This window comes from Sciurus carolinensis, chromosome 3, assembly GCF_902686445.1.
Source record: "Sciurus carolinensis chromosome 3, mSciCar1.2, whole genome shotgun sequence".
NCBI lineage: Eukaryota > Metazoa > Chordata > Mammalia > Rodentia > Sciuridae > Sciurus > Sciurus carolinensis.
The window spans coordinates 27,553,870-27,567,513 of NC_062215.1; the positions used below are offsets into that span (position 1 = coordinate 27,553,870).

Consider the following 13,644-nt stretch of genomic DNA (forward strand, 5'->3'; position numbering starts at 1 on the left):
ATGGTTGTTATGGTCTTCTAGCTGATTTCCATTGGCATGCTCCATTTTTGATCCTTTTGTTCAGGATAGAAGCCTATAATAAAGTAGGCCTAACTACAGAGGAAACCACACCAGTTCCCAATGCCAAACAATGGGGTCCTCTGCTTAAAGGAGGAACAAATTGCCCCCCAAAACAGACATTTGAGCACAAAAGAAAAAAAGATTAACAAAGAGGGATCACATAGAAGACAAAAAAAAAAAAACTTTAAAAGATACAATTAATATCCTTCTAGTAGTTTAGGAAGACAATTTATCTATAAAATATGAAAATTGCTCATAAATAGGATAAACACAAAACAAGGGCAGTTTTTACAAACTAAAATCCGATATGCCAAATTTAAAAAGTTAGTAGTAGCCCTATACAAAACGATAAACACTGCTAAAAGTCAATGATGTATAGGGGAAGTAAGTGAAAGAAGTCTCCTCAAACTCAATGTAAAAAGGCAGAGATAGAAATCAACAGAGCAAGGAAATGATGTGGAAAGTGTGGATGGAAAAAAAGGAAAGGCTTAGGAGAGAGATCCATATGTTCCAAATCTTATCCAGAAAGGGAACAAAGAGGATCAAATAATAAAAAAAAATATCAGAAGAAAAATGCCCTAAGATAAAATGACTTAATATTAGTTCATTTATCAATAAGATTGAGCTCTGGCTTTTTACCAGGCATTATTCTTACCATTTTTAGATCAGTGAATAAAATAAGAGGAAAAACAAAACAAAACTTTGTCCTGTTGCAACTTGCATTTGAGCACACTAATACAAATAATAATAACAAAAAGAACATAGACGTTTAGTATATCCCAGTGACATTTCTGATTCTCAGTATAGAATTAATATTCTAAAATTTAGTAAGGACCTGAGTTAGTAGGTAGGTAACAGTTGTCTAAAAAAAAAAAAACCACCAGATTCCTCAACTAGGATGCTTTCAAACTGTCAGTAGTATAATGCTTAGAAAAATCTGAAGGCAAGTAATTCTGTAGAATTCTCTTACCAAACTCTCATTCAAGCGTAAGAGCAAAGAAAGATTTCTCTTATTGGACACTTGAGGACCCGAAGAATTGATCATCCATATACCCTGTCTGTAAAAAGAAAAGCAAAACTTGGATATCTGGTTGAGAAAATTATAAAGTGGCTTCAAGAGGATACTACAAGATAAGAGAAAGAATAGAAATGACCCTGCAAGTAAGGTAAAAACAAAAAGGCGGAGTGACAGCTGAGCAAGGAGCTTAGAAAGCACTCAGTCTGCATTAGAGCAGAAAGTTAGAGGACTTCGAGATGAATGCCTTCAAGAGAGTAGCTGCCATAAGACGATCGGAGCGGCTAGAAATCAGGAGTATGAATATATCGTGATACCCATACACTATGATAAAAAGTATTATAATAATATAATGCATTACTGATAGAGTCCCATACCAGTGAGATTATCCTGATTATCCACACAGAAAAGGACAATATTTTTCCCAGGAAAAACAAATGCAAGAAAGGTGTGATCTAAATATAGGAAACTTTAAAATAAGGTATGATCTTGGGTGTAATGTTAGAAAACCCTTCAGGAGTAAGACAGGCAGCCACAAGGAAAGCAAAAGAGGGTTCACCATTGACATTGAATACACCCTGGGAAGTTCAGATGTTCAGGTGGGGAGGTTGAGTTGTCCAAAAGTTTGGAAAATGGAGTTGTAAGTGGGTAGAGGCTGGAACGGGTGCTGGAGATACTTTCATTCACACCAAGCAGGTGACTGCCAAGACTGTGAGAAGGGCTGAGAAGGCAGAGGAAGGGGCTCCGAACATGCTCTTTTAGGAGGTAAGATGGGGAAGGGCAGGTTCAGCAGGTTGCAAGGGGACACTCAGATCTAGAAACTGTCCATCAAGAAATGTGCACTCCTCCAGAAAGGAAAGAAGTGTTGGAAGGGAGAATCAGGGGTAAGTGGAGACAGTGATGAACAAGGAACAAGAGGCCTTGCACTTGGCAGGAAGAGGAGACCCAGTTTTGTTCAGTGAGGCGAGATGATGGAGTTCAAACTCATCACAGTCACTCTGGGGCCACTCATGAGGAGGCACAGGGTAGGTTGGTGGGGAGAATAAACCCCCACACAGCCAGCTGTGACCCTGCCACCCAGGCTAGGCTGGGGAAGGGAAGATGGCTTACTTAAGCTGCCAAATTTACAAAGTAAGAGCCTTTCATGATGGATACTTGCTGCACAAAAACTTGTGTTATGTAGTTCGTCTTTGTGAGAATGTTAGATTCCATTCAGAGTCCACTACACCTCCCTGTCATTTTTGTGCAGATATAAGAAGATGCTTGGTGGGGGGTTATAGTTCGCTGCCTTTGATTATCTTCCACCTGACCAAAAGGCAAAACCTGAGGTTCAAGCACCCTGCTGCACATTCTCTAAACAATTCCATTATCACACAACAACGCAGTGAGCACTTCTTACCATTAGAACACCAAGCTGCTCTTCAGTAAAGTTGTGCCTGTGGCCTGTGAAGGCAACCAAGGCCTTTCATCTTTCAAACAGACTTTGCCAGGAGGAGGGAGGGATAAGTTTTCTGCTAGCTGGGAAACTAGGGGATTATGGGACCATACCATGAATACTTCCCCTTTTGCCTCAGTTAGAGAAAACATGTGTTTGTTTCATGGCCGAAGGTATGTTTTGGGGTTGCCCAGTCCTTGAATGGGTTTTTAGTGAATGGAGAAGTTACTGAGCCTAAGGTAGTATATAATGACACACCTAAAATACCTGACCCCTGGCCTGGGGTTGTGACTCAGTAGTAGAGCACTGACTTAGCAGGGTGAGGCACTGGGTTCAATCCTCAGAACCACATAAAGTAAAATAAAATAAAGGTATAGTGTCCACCAAAAACTAAAATATATATTTACAAAATCTGACTAATAATAACCTCTCTCTAAACACATTCTTTTTTTGTAATCATTACACAAGAATCAATCATCATCAAATAATTATTTTTATTGATCATTCCTTAATTGTGAACCAAAAAACAATTAAAAAAGGAATTTGAGTGTTAAAGACATTATTCTGAATCAATAGAATATTCCACACATGAGCTAAAAATTACTTTCCAAACAAAAATATTATACCTTGCAGTTCACATTTTGCTTCAGTGTCTTAAGTCCAGATAAAAACCTTAAATAGTCACAGTGAATGACATCATTGAAGTAATAAAAATTACGTTTGTGTTTATAATCATAGTGCTATATTTATTTACTTTGCACCATCAGTTTAGGTTCAAAAATATGAAGGTCATCAGGCATGGACACAGGAACTGCCTTACAGTGGACCCCACTAAACTGGATCGTTAGGAATATCCTCTTGGAACAAACACATGTAGTTGAGTCTCTACATGTTGGGGGCTCACTGAATAATTGAGGGTTCTTCCAATAATAAGGGCTGTGTGGAATACAGCCCTTATTAAAGGATAAGCAACAAAAATATGCTAATTTGAAGTTTGCACACACATTATTGAAACTGAACAGTAATTATAGCAATTGTTTAGGGCTTAGACTAACAAGAGATTTTTGGAGGGAGATGTATTTTGTCAGCGGCATTTTTAGAATTTCCAACATATGGGAATAATAAAATGTAGTTCAAACTTTCGGTGGGCTTCATTATAATTCTCTCTAGCTAATGCACCCTGGCTGCTTTCACCTAGTACAGAACACTCCCACAGGGTCTCCCTTGGTATCTCTAATCTGAAAGACCCTGAAACTCAGGAAGTACTTGCCAAGTGGTTGATTAGCTAAAGCTACCTGTGTTGATTGGCCAGGGCTTAGTTTGTGACCCCAGGAAAGCCACAGATCTCTGATAATAGGTCCAACAGCTCACCCAACAGGATTGCTCCCTACTGGATGGCTGCAACCTGACCCCAACAACCCTGCCTGTGCGCAAGTACACATGCAGGTTTATTCATGTCTGTTTACATAATTGCACTGCAATTATATCTTTGGGTGCAAAGTGCTGTAGTTAACATGTATTTAAAAGGCTTATAGTGCCTTCCTTGATGACAGATGTTTTAGAAACCCAGAGTGTTGTAGAGAGAGCATGTCTCTTCCTTGTAACCTTAAATAGCCTAACACAGAATTATAGTAATTACAAAAAGAGTAATACTTTTGTACCCCTTCATTGTTTATAAAGCACAATTAGGTCTATGATATAACTTTAGTTTTACAAAACTATCTGAGACATAGGTTGTATTGCCCTTATTTTACAAATGAGAAGTTCTGAGATGGTAGGTGATTTCCAAATATCACACAGTTGGTACACAATGGAGTGGGACTCAAAACATGCTTTCTTGAGTCTAGTGCACTTTCCATTCTATGGCTCTAAAGAATGATAATAACAGGGACTGTCGTAAATGCAGCGGTAAATAGGAGTGCTTACTGTTTGTGAGAAGTTCACAACCTGCTATTTAGACGGAGCTCAGATTCCACCATGTTTAATCCACTGATGATGCTCTTTTCTATCTTGTTAGCTGGCAGTTGCCTTTACATCTTTTAAGTCCTATCTCAAGAGAAGTCTTCATCTGTGAAGCCTTCTCTGATCCAAAGGGAGAGTTAGTTGCTCCCTGTTTTGTGCATCCAATGGATCTCATCACACTTATCTTGCAACCCTTGTTGGTGTAGACTGGAACCCCTGATTTGCAATGTCTGACTCTAAATCTAACTGTGAACTCCTAAGATCAGAAGCTGTCATTTATTGTTATTTATATTCTCAGTGTCTAGCGAGATGTCTGACACATATCAAGTTCAGTGTAAATTTTGAACAGTATTCATCTTATTTCTGGATAAAAAACATGATGGAAAGTATTTGTAATTGAGGTTGAGTAAGTGCAACATCACCCTCCTATACTGAGAATATGCCCATCAAGTTCTACCTGCTACCTCTTAGGATGAGAAATCAGAAATCTAGAGAGAGACACTTACATTATTGACTCCACTTCCAAACACCAATATTGAAAATAAAATGATCTGTGATTAAACTGTTACTCTATTTCTTAATGCTGCTGATATCTCCCAAACCAATCTTATATCACGTTAGCAAAGTCTAAGAACATATTGGAGCCGGAGTGGATCACTGAAAACTATGCAGTTCAGGACCCCGATTTTAAATGTGAGGAAATCAAGATCCTGAGATGCCAAGTGACTTGTATGAGGTTTCCTGTTTGGTTAGTGGAAAAACCAAGCTAGTAAGCACATCCCAACAATCCTTGCTACTTCCATGATCCAAAGAAGGAAGAAGGCTGATAACAAAAGCAAGGTCCAGAGGAGAGAATAGTTTTTTACCCACCCACTCACCACTCAAGAAAATATTAAGGTTAAAACAAGAACTTGCCATAGTTTTGTTTACACTGACCACTTTTAACAGAGTTAGTCCCCTGACTGAACGGTATACCACAGTGCTTTTGAGAACATCAAGTATTATCCTGGAGAGAAATTAAAACAAAATTCTATACTTCCAAACAACCAAAAAAGTTCATATATACCTTTGTCATAAAATGAAACATTAGAATGGGATTTGTAGTATAATCTCATTGAGAAATACTAGCTGTCAATGTAAACACCCTTGGTTCTGGTCTAGCCCACCAGTCTTGGTTTCTACCACCATAGAAAATGTCTAACTTTGTTGATTCTCCCACATTTGCTGACTGGTGAGAAGAATGCCTGCCTGTCTTACTCTACATGTTGACACAGATGAGATAAAACACTCGCTGAAATTATGTACCCCTGATCGGATATAGTGAATACAGCATTCTACCTCTTTAGAACTTTCCCCCCAAACTGAATAGCCCAGTTTAACTAGGAGGAAAGCGAGGGACATTCTACAAGATGACTGACCAGTGCACCTGAGGACAAGGTCGTAAACAAGGAAAGGTGGAGAGGCTGTCAGAACCCAAAGGAGATTAAGGAGACCCGATGGCAAAAGACAATGCGGTATAACAAATTGGATCATGGGACGAAAAAAGAACCTTAATAGAAATACCACAATAGCCAAAACAATCTGGAGTTTACTTAGTGATGTACTGAGGCTGTCTTCTTAGTTGCGATGAATGTGTAGTACATGCTAATGTAAGATGTTAACATTAAGGGTAAAGGGTATAAGGAAATTCCATTTATTATCTTTGCAACTTTATGTTATTCTGAAACTGTTCCAAAGTAAAAAGTTTGTTTAAAAAGATGACAACTAGAAAGTCTTTCTAAAATGTAGTAAATTATATTCACATGTTAGTTCATGTCTAGATAGAAAATTTATGTTGAAGAGTTTTGGGCAGATTAATCTAGCGTAGCATTTTATTTATTTATTTTCTGTCTGTTTAGCTTGCTTTTTACTAGAAGATAAGCAGAATAGAACTTTATTCTATCCATGAAGTGCTGTCTTCTGATAATAACATTTAAACATATTTGTGATGGAAAGCACACCAGATCAGAAGTAAACTGTACCAGTTTCCAGACTTGCTTTCTGCTAGCCTGCATCAGAAACTTAGTCAATAATTTCACCTGACTTGATTTGTTTTCTTATCTGGAAAAGGCAGGACAATAGTGCCAATGTAGTTAGGGCTGAAAGAAATAATGTAAGTGAAGGTGTTTTGACAGCTATAAAATAAAACATGCATATAAATAGGTTATTGTGCTTCCATGAGCTTTAGAGACAATGTGACCATAGAAGACAGAATAATGGTCTTCCCCAAATGTCTGCATCCTGATCCTCAAAATCTGTGAATGTGTTACCTTTTATGGCAAAAGAGAGACTATGCAGATGATTAGGTTGAAGATCTGTGATAAGGAAATTGTTCTAGTTTGTCTAGATGGGCTGAATGCAATCACAAGAGTTCTTTTAAGTGAAAGGAAGGAACATCAGAGTCAGAGAAGGAGACATGGTAATGGAAGCAGAGGCTGGAGTCATACGAGGAGGGACCATGAGCCAAGGGATTGTAGAAGTGGAGAGGCAGTAACAGATTCCCTCATAGCACCAGAGGTGGACAGTCCTGTCAACACCTTGATTTTAAGACATCCAACCTTCAGAACCAGAAGCTAAGTATGTATAGTATTTAGCCACTATATTTGTGGTAATATTTTACAACATCCATAGGAAAGGAATACAATGACTTTATACATAATGTCTGAATTGGGATGTATAGAAGGGTGCTGGAGGGTAGATAAGTTTCCTGGCAGGGGAATCTTCTTCCCTTCAAAAGGAGACTGAATGAGAGGTTGGAGTGATCACTTAGTAAATTCCTGAGGGAAGCAAGCCCGTGTCCTGAGTGACACCTGACATCAGTCGATGGAGTCTATTGGTCAGAGATGGAGCAGAAGGAAGGGAGAAGCAAGGAGTAAACACTGACCATGAACCAGCAGCCCGAAAGGCACCCACACAACCCACAGGTCTGAGTTGGGAGAGGTGACAGAAACTTGAGTCTCAAGGCAGATGATAGAAGCGCCAGGGAGATGAGGGTAGGGGGCAAAGCATTGGCAGGGCAAACTGGGCAAGCATGTGGGGAGGTCCACCTTGTCCCTACCACCTTGTCCCATTCACTCACAGTTCTTTCCTATGTCCCTGCACTGGAGAAGAGCCCTACTTGCCAAGAAGTTTCCCAAACCTAACCCTGGGAGCTGGGTGTAAAATTCCTCCCCCTCTCTCACCATCTCCCCTTGTTGTACATGGGGCAACATTGGCTAAGAAGAGTTGGGGGGTGGTTACCGACAGGGAAATAGCTTTGATTTTCTTCTGCAGATCTTCAAGCAAAATCAAGAAAAGCAATTCTCATCCAGAGACTATTATTTCCCACCTCCAGATTTGAAGATGGTATGTCAGAACAATGTCTACTTCATCTTCAGATGTCACCCATGATCAGTTTGGAATGAGATTTTTTAGCAGGCTTTTGTGGCCTTCCACACAGTCAAGGATCCAAGGGCCTTAGTTCTACAGCAGCAAGGAGATGAATTTGGCCAAGGACCTACATGAACTTGGCTCCAGATGAGCAAGCCGTCAGACTGACACCTTCTACAGCCTGTGAAACTCTTAGCCGAGAATTCAGCTAAACCTGCCCAGACTCCTGACCCAAGGAAACTGTGAGACAATAAATGTGCCATTTGAAGCTGCTAAGTAAGTGATAATTGCTAAGAGCAACAGAAAACCAGATACTATTTAACACATGGAGGAATGAGGGGGTGCATGACCCCAGGGAGGCCAACCTAGATTAGCAAGGACTCCCCACATTCCAGCTTGCTTTCCTTCCTAGGGTTTATTTTTTTTTCTTCCTAGAACTTCCTAGGAGTTCTGAGATAAAAAGAGCTCTTATATTCATTGCTGATGTCAAGCATGAGACTTTTTTAAACAAGGAAAACTGGTCATTTTGTAAAACACAGTTAATTAGACATCAGCGTTCAACCACAGGTGGTTGGGTATAATTACCTTGATGTTCTTGTAATCTTGAGATTTTAAAACTACCTAACAAGGAAGGGATGGGAAATAGTATGTTGGGAGAGTTTGCTGGCCTGGGTGAACTATTTCTAGTGGATTTTAAAGAAAGTACCAGAGGATGGTGTTGTGAGCCAACACAGCCTCTTGGTTCCAGAACTGATAAGCAGCAACTACAACTTCCTCTATTAATCATCAGATGGCCCAGAAACTCAGTTTCATGAGCTTTGGGTGTTCCCAGATTTCTGAGGAATAGCAATTACTTGTAACTATTTACCATCCTGTTCTTCCCCTGTTCTCTTTAAACACTAAGCATGATCCAGAAGACCTTCTGTGAGCTGGCTTCTGACCACCTCCAATCTCAAACCAACTTGCCTCTGTCACTTGACCCTCAGGCCACAGTGACCTCTGTCCCTTTCTTATATTTATAGTGCCCATGCTTGCCTCTAAGCCATTACTCAGGCCCATTTCTCTTTCTGGAATGATTCACTATAAGCCCACTTATTATCATACTGGTAAGGTTTCTCCTAATCTCCAGTCTTGGCTTCCTGTGACTTCCTAAAGGAGGTCCTTCCTAATCTCCAGACTATTTCTATCGGATTTCAAAAGCCCAGTGTTTTCCTTTGGAATATGCATTGCAGTTAGCACTGCTTGTTGTGAATTTATTATTATTATTATTATTATTATTTACATCACTTCCAGGAATGAGCAGCAGCTCTCTCCTAAATCAGATTGTTGTTTCTGTCTTTTTCTTGGACAGGACAAAGATTCCTGTCCGTTTGGACCCAAATCAATTTAGCAAACATTGAGCCTCTGCTGCTGGACTATGTTCTGGAGAGGTAGGTGGGTGGAAAATGAGGTCCCTGTCCCCAGAGTCTGGACCCTCCCTGGAGTCCCCACTGCTCCTATCTTAGCCCACATCACCCTCTTGGATCACTTGCATTCTGCAGTAGTTTCAGACCCTCCCTTGGCTTCGCAGTGCCTTTAGGGTAAAATCCAGACTCCCAGCTAGTACAGCACTCCATGATCAGACCCTTGCTGCTGTCCTAGGCCTTAGTTCCCTGAGCTTTTGTGGTTTATTACATCCCCTACTTCCAGGCTCCTTACAGGCCTTTATCCATCTTGCTTCTCTTTCTGAAACACCACTTTGCCTCTTCTTCCCCAGCAGAATCTGACTAACCCCTCAGGGCATGACCTCTTCTGGATGCCCTCCTTACTATCTCAGACGTGGTAGGTCCAAACACTCTCCACAACAATCTTGGAAATACTGTAGGCTACTAGACATCTCCTCGCTCTTTCCCATAATCCTCGGCTCCTGGAGGTCACAGCGGAACCTCCCCTGGGATTCAGGACTCAGTATGACCATGTTGAAGGCAGGTGATCAGGGAGAGCTTGCTGGACAAATGAGCTGATGAAATCAGGTTTGGTGGTCTGGGTGTGGTCCTTTAGAGGTGGAGGAATCTAAGTGAGGCTCTCATCTGCTCTGGGACTTGATGACAATGGAAAAATACACACTCCAAGAATTATGATTCAATGCTATGAAAGGGAAGCAAGCCCCCAGCTCTATTATTCCTATCTGAAAAGGAGGACGGAATATTCCCTTTCAAACACTGCCACATGAAGCAGGTACTAGGGGGTGAGAAGGGGCTGCTTGTTGTTTACCAACTAACTGTCCCCCTGGTCTGTAAGCTCCAAGAAATTAGACATCATCTTTTCTTGCAATCCCAGTTCTTAGCATAGCACCTTCTTTAAGACCAATATCCAATTTTCCTACTGTTATGGATAAATATAATGTGAATAGACAGCATTTGGCACAAATTTTCCTGAAATGTGTTAAATGTGTGTTTATGTTAAATTTTAAATGTGTTATATACATGTTATATATATATGCATATAAATGTGTATATATATATGACTCCACACTTCATTATTTTGTAGATATACTTAAAATGCTAGTAAACAAAACTTGTGCTAATTCTTCAGAAATAAGATTAACCCAATGTTCTTTGCTTTTATAGAGCTAGTTTAGAAGTGTGTCATCCCTTACCTAGATCAATATAACAAATATCAAACAAAAAAGCCACTTTATTAATGTTTGCTATCATTTTCGGAATATCATACATTTCCACTGTGACACTTTTGGAATACCATACATCCCCATCACTCTGACAACAGATAGCATTAGAACATACATTTGATTGTCTCTCTGCAGAACTCAGGAATCTCTTATTTTTAGAAGAAGGATGTCTAAACTCCTAAACACTGAACACAAAGAGTCTCTTAACCTGCCTCTTACCAAACTTGCTGGTAATCTTGTTCCTCACTTATGATCCTCTATCCTGGGCCCTGTTTTTTTCAGTACTTGGAAGTGTCCACACTCCCCAGAGTCCATGTGTGTTTTTACCCTTCTTTGCCTGTGCTGTCTGATATTCCTCATTCCTCTCATTCTCCTCTGTGTCCACCTGGAGTAATCCTGAACATTGTCAAGATCCAATGTCCTTCCTTCCTTAGCTTTATATTGAAATACCTGCATCTGGAAGAATGCTTTGGGCTGCAAGGAACAGCAAGCCTGGCATGACAAGCAAGCCTGACAAGATGAAGTTTGTTATCTCACTGAACAAAATCAGTGGTGAAGCAGTTCCATGGTTAATTCATCCCTCAAGTTATGAATATGGTCCCTCAAGGGACCATAAAAGATATGGGTTCTTAGCCAGGCATGGGGCACACATCTATAGTCCCAGCTACTCAGTAGGCTCAGGTCACTTGAGCCCAGGAGTTCCAGACCAGCCTGGGTAACACAGAGAGATCCTGTCTCATAAAAACAAAAAGACAAAACAAACAATGTGGTCTGCTTCCACCTTTCCATTCTTCCATCTTTAGTGTGACTTTTGACTCCCAGTTTATCTAGCAGAGTTTTTCTCACACTATGTCACAGATGGAACTGCCTGTCACATGTTCATGTCCATATTAGCCAGTTCTCCGGAGAAACAGAATCAACAGAATGAGTGGGTAAGAGATGGAGAAAGGGAGAATTGGTTGACATGATTTGAGACTAACAAATCCAAATCTGGCATGGAAGAGTAGATGTTGCATTTTGAGGCCAAGGGTTTTGGGAATCATAATGCTTTCTTTCTCTGGGGACCTCAGTCTTTTTCCTTTAAGGGTTTCAACTGCTTGGTTGAGGCCCATGCACATTATTCAGGGCAATCTGCTTTACTCAAAGTCTACTGATTTAAAAGTTAACCTCATCTTTAAAAACACCTTCACATTTGACCAAATACCTGGGCAGGATGGATTAACCAAATGGACACATAAAATTAGTGATCCAAATGTCTAAACCAATCATTAGCAAGAAAAAGAAGGAAATCCCATGACTCACATAGATATTAACCAAAGATGACCCTCTGGTCCTAAGAATGGACTCCTTCCCTGAGCACATGGAGACTGACCAGTCAAACAAAACCTGAACTTTACCACCAAGGGTCCTGGTTGTGCATGGGGTCAGATGAAGGTATTTATTTGAGCAGATGAAAAGGAAGTTCTGTTAAACATCAGGCAGGCACAATTGTGACACTTGACATGTTGTAAAAACCTCATTGGTACCCAGGTTACCATAAGTCATGGGTTTATGGCATGTTTTAGATTCTGTGTTCACCTTGAGTAAAAATCAAAAACCAGCTACCTCTTTATGAGCACCTAAGCTGGTGCTTGGCAATAGGTAAGTTCTCAATAAATGCTACTAAATTGACCAAAGTGGGATATTCTGTGGTCAAATTAACCTTTGACTTGCCTTTGCTATGAAGCTCATATGTGTCTCTCTTCTACAAACTTTGCTGAAGTCACTGATTCACAACTGACAGGTCAGCCAGGCCTCAGTTGGAAATGATGGAAACTCACACTTCTTTAAATCAACAGCTAAAGGAAAGATGAAAACTCTATCATGGGTTGTCTTAGAAGCAACAACCAACTCAAAATTGGGCCTGTGGACCTATGTAAAGAACGAATATGACAACAGAGGGAAAACCACCTAAAAAATGTGAAGCAAGAAAGTGAGAAGTTGCAGTGACCCCCTGCTGCCATCCCTGGGGGTGTTAGTCACTGCAGGGGATGTTCTCTGTAGGGGCAGACGAAACTTAGGAAGACTTACTATAACCTGGAGGGAATCCCCATCATTCCTTTAATTCCATACTTACAAAGTACAAGAACATAATTATAAATGTAATCTCTGGGATATCTTGAATATGAAAAGCAGATTCCCCAGGGGGGGGAAATATAAAGATTCTTTTATAAAAGGATATCCCCAATTATAAGTGCCAAATGCCATGTGGATACTATTTTATATGAACATCACTTGTGTCAATTATATTATTGCAAGATTATTAGAAACCCGGTCATTTCTGTGTGAATTAACCAGTTTCTATGTACACTGGGGTCAATGAACAGATGAGACATAGTACATTTATAAAATTAATGATGTTGGTTTCTGAGGCTACTTGACAACCAGCTGTCTTTTTCCTGGGTCACCTGCTTTCCCTCTCCATACCTGTCTTCCTGCTGTTAGAGAGCTTCAAGAATGCCTAGTATTGTCCCATAAGGCAAATGAGAAAAGAGATGCTCAGAGGAGTCTGGTAACCTTAGCTTTGCACAGTTCATATAACAGACACTACTGAAAAACAGAAACAAAACAAAACAAAACACAGCAGCCAAGAAGGAACCAGGTGACTTGGGTCACTGCTCTTGCTACCTGCCAGAACCCTCAGGTGATACCACTGGCCCTCTGTCCCCATCGACTCCTCTTGAAAGCTCTATCTTAAAATATCTCACCTGCCTGCCCTTCTATCTTCCGTTCAGTATTCTTGCTCTCTCTCTTGCCTCTCTTCCCACTGGAGCCTCACAGCACATTGAGGGTGAAAGGGATGGGGGGAAACAAAGACCCTCCACTCTGCTTTTAACTAAAGAAGTGTGAGGAATGCGATGCTCCTGACTCTAACCTCTCTTTGGTTCATGCCCTCTCTCTCCACGCTGACGGCATCCAGAGTGCTGTTATTTTTAGCAGGTGCTTGGCCCAGTCTGCTGCCTCCTGACCATGGGTGCTACTAAAGTGACATCAGTGACAGCAGGCATCCCAGCAAGCTTCTTTGCCATGGTCAGCCTTTTCCTATTTCCTGTTTCA

General features: G+C 40.6%; 1 protein-coding gene across 1 annotated transcript in view; it reads right to left on the reverse strand.

Moving 5' to 3' along the window:
- The window catches only part of Ca10 (carbonic anhydrase 10), a 481,024-nt gene that overhangs the window by 394,015 nt on the left and 73,365 nt on the right, over window positions 1–13,644 (reverse strand). The gene's annotated exons all lie outside the window — the stretch shown is intronic.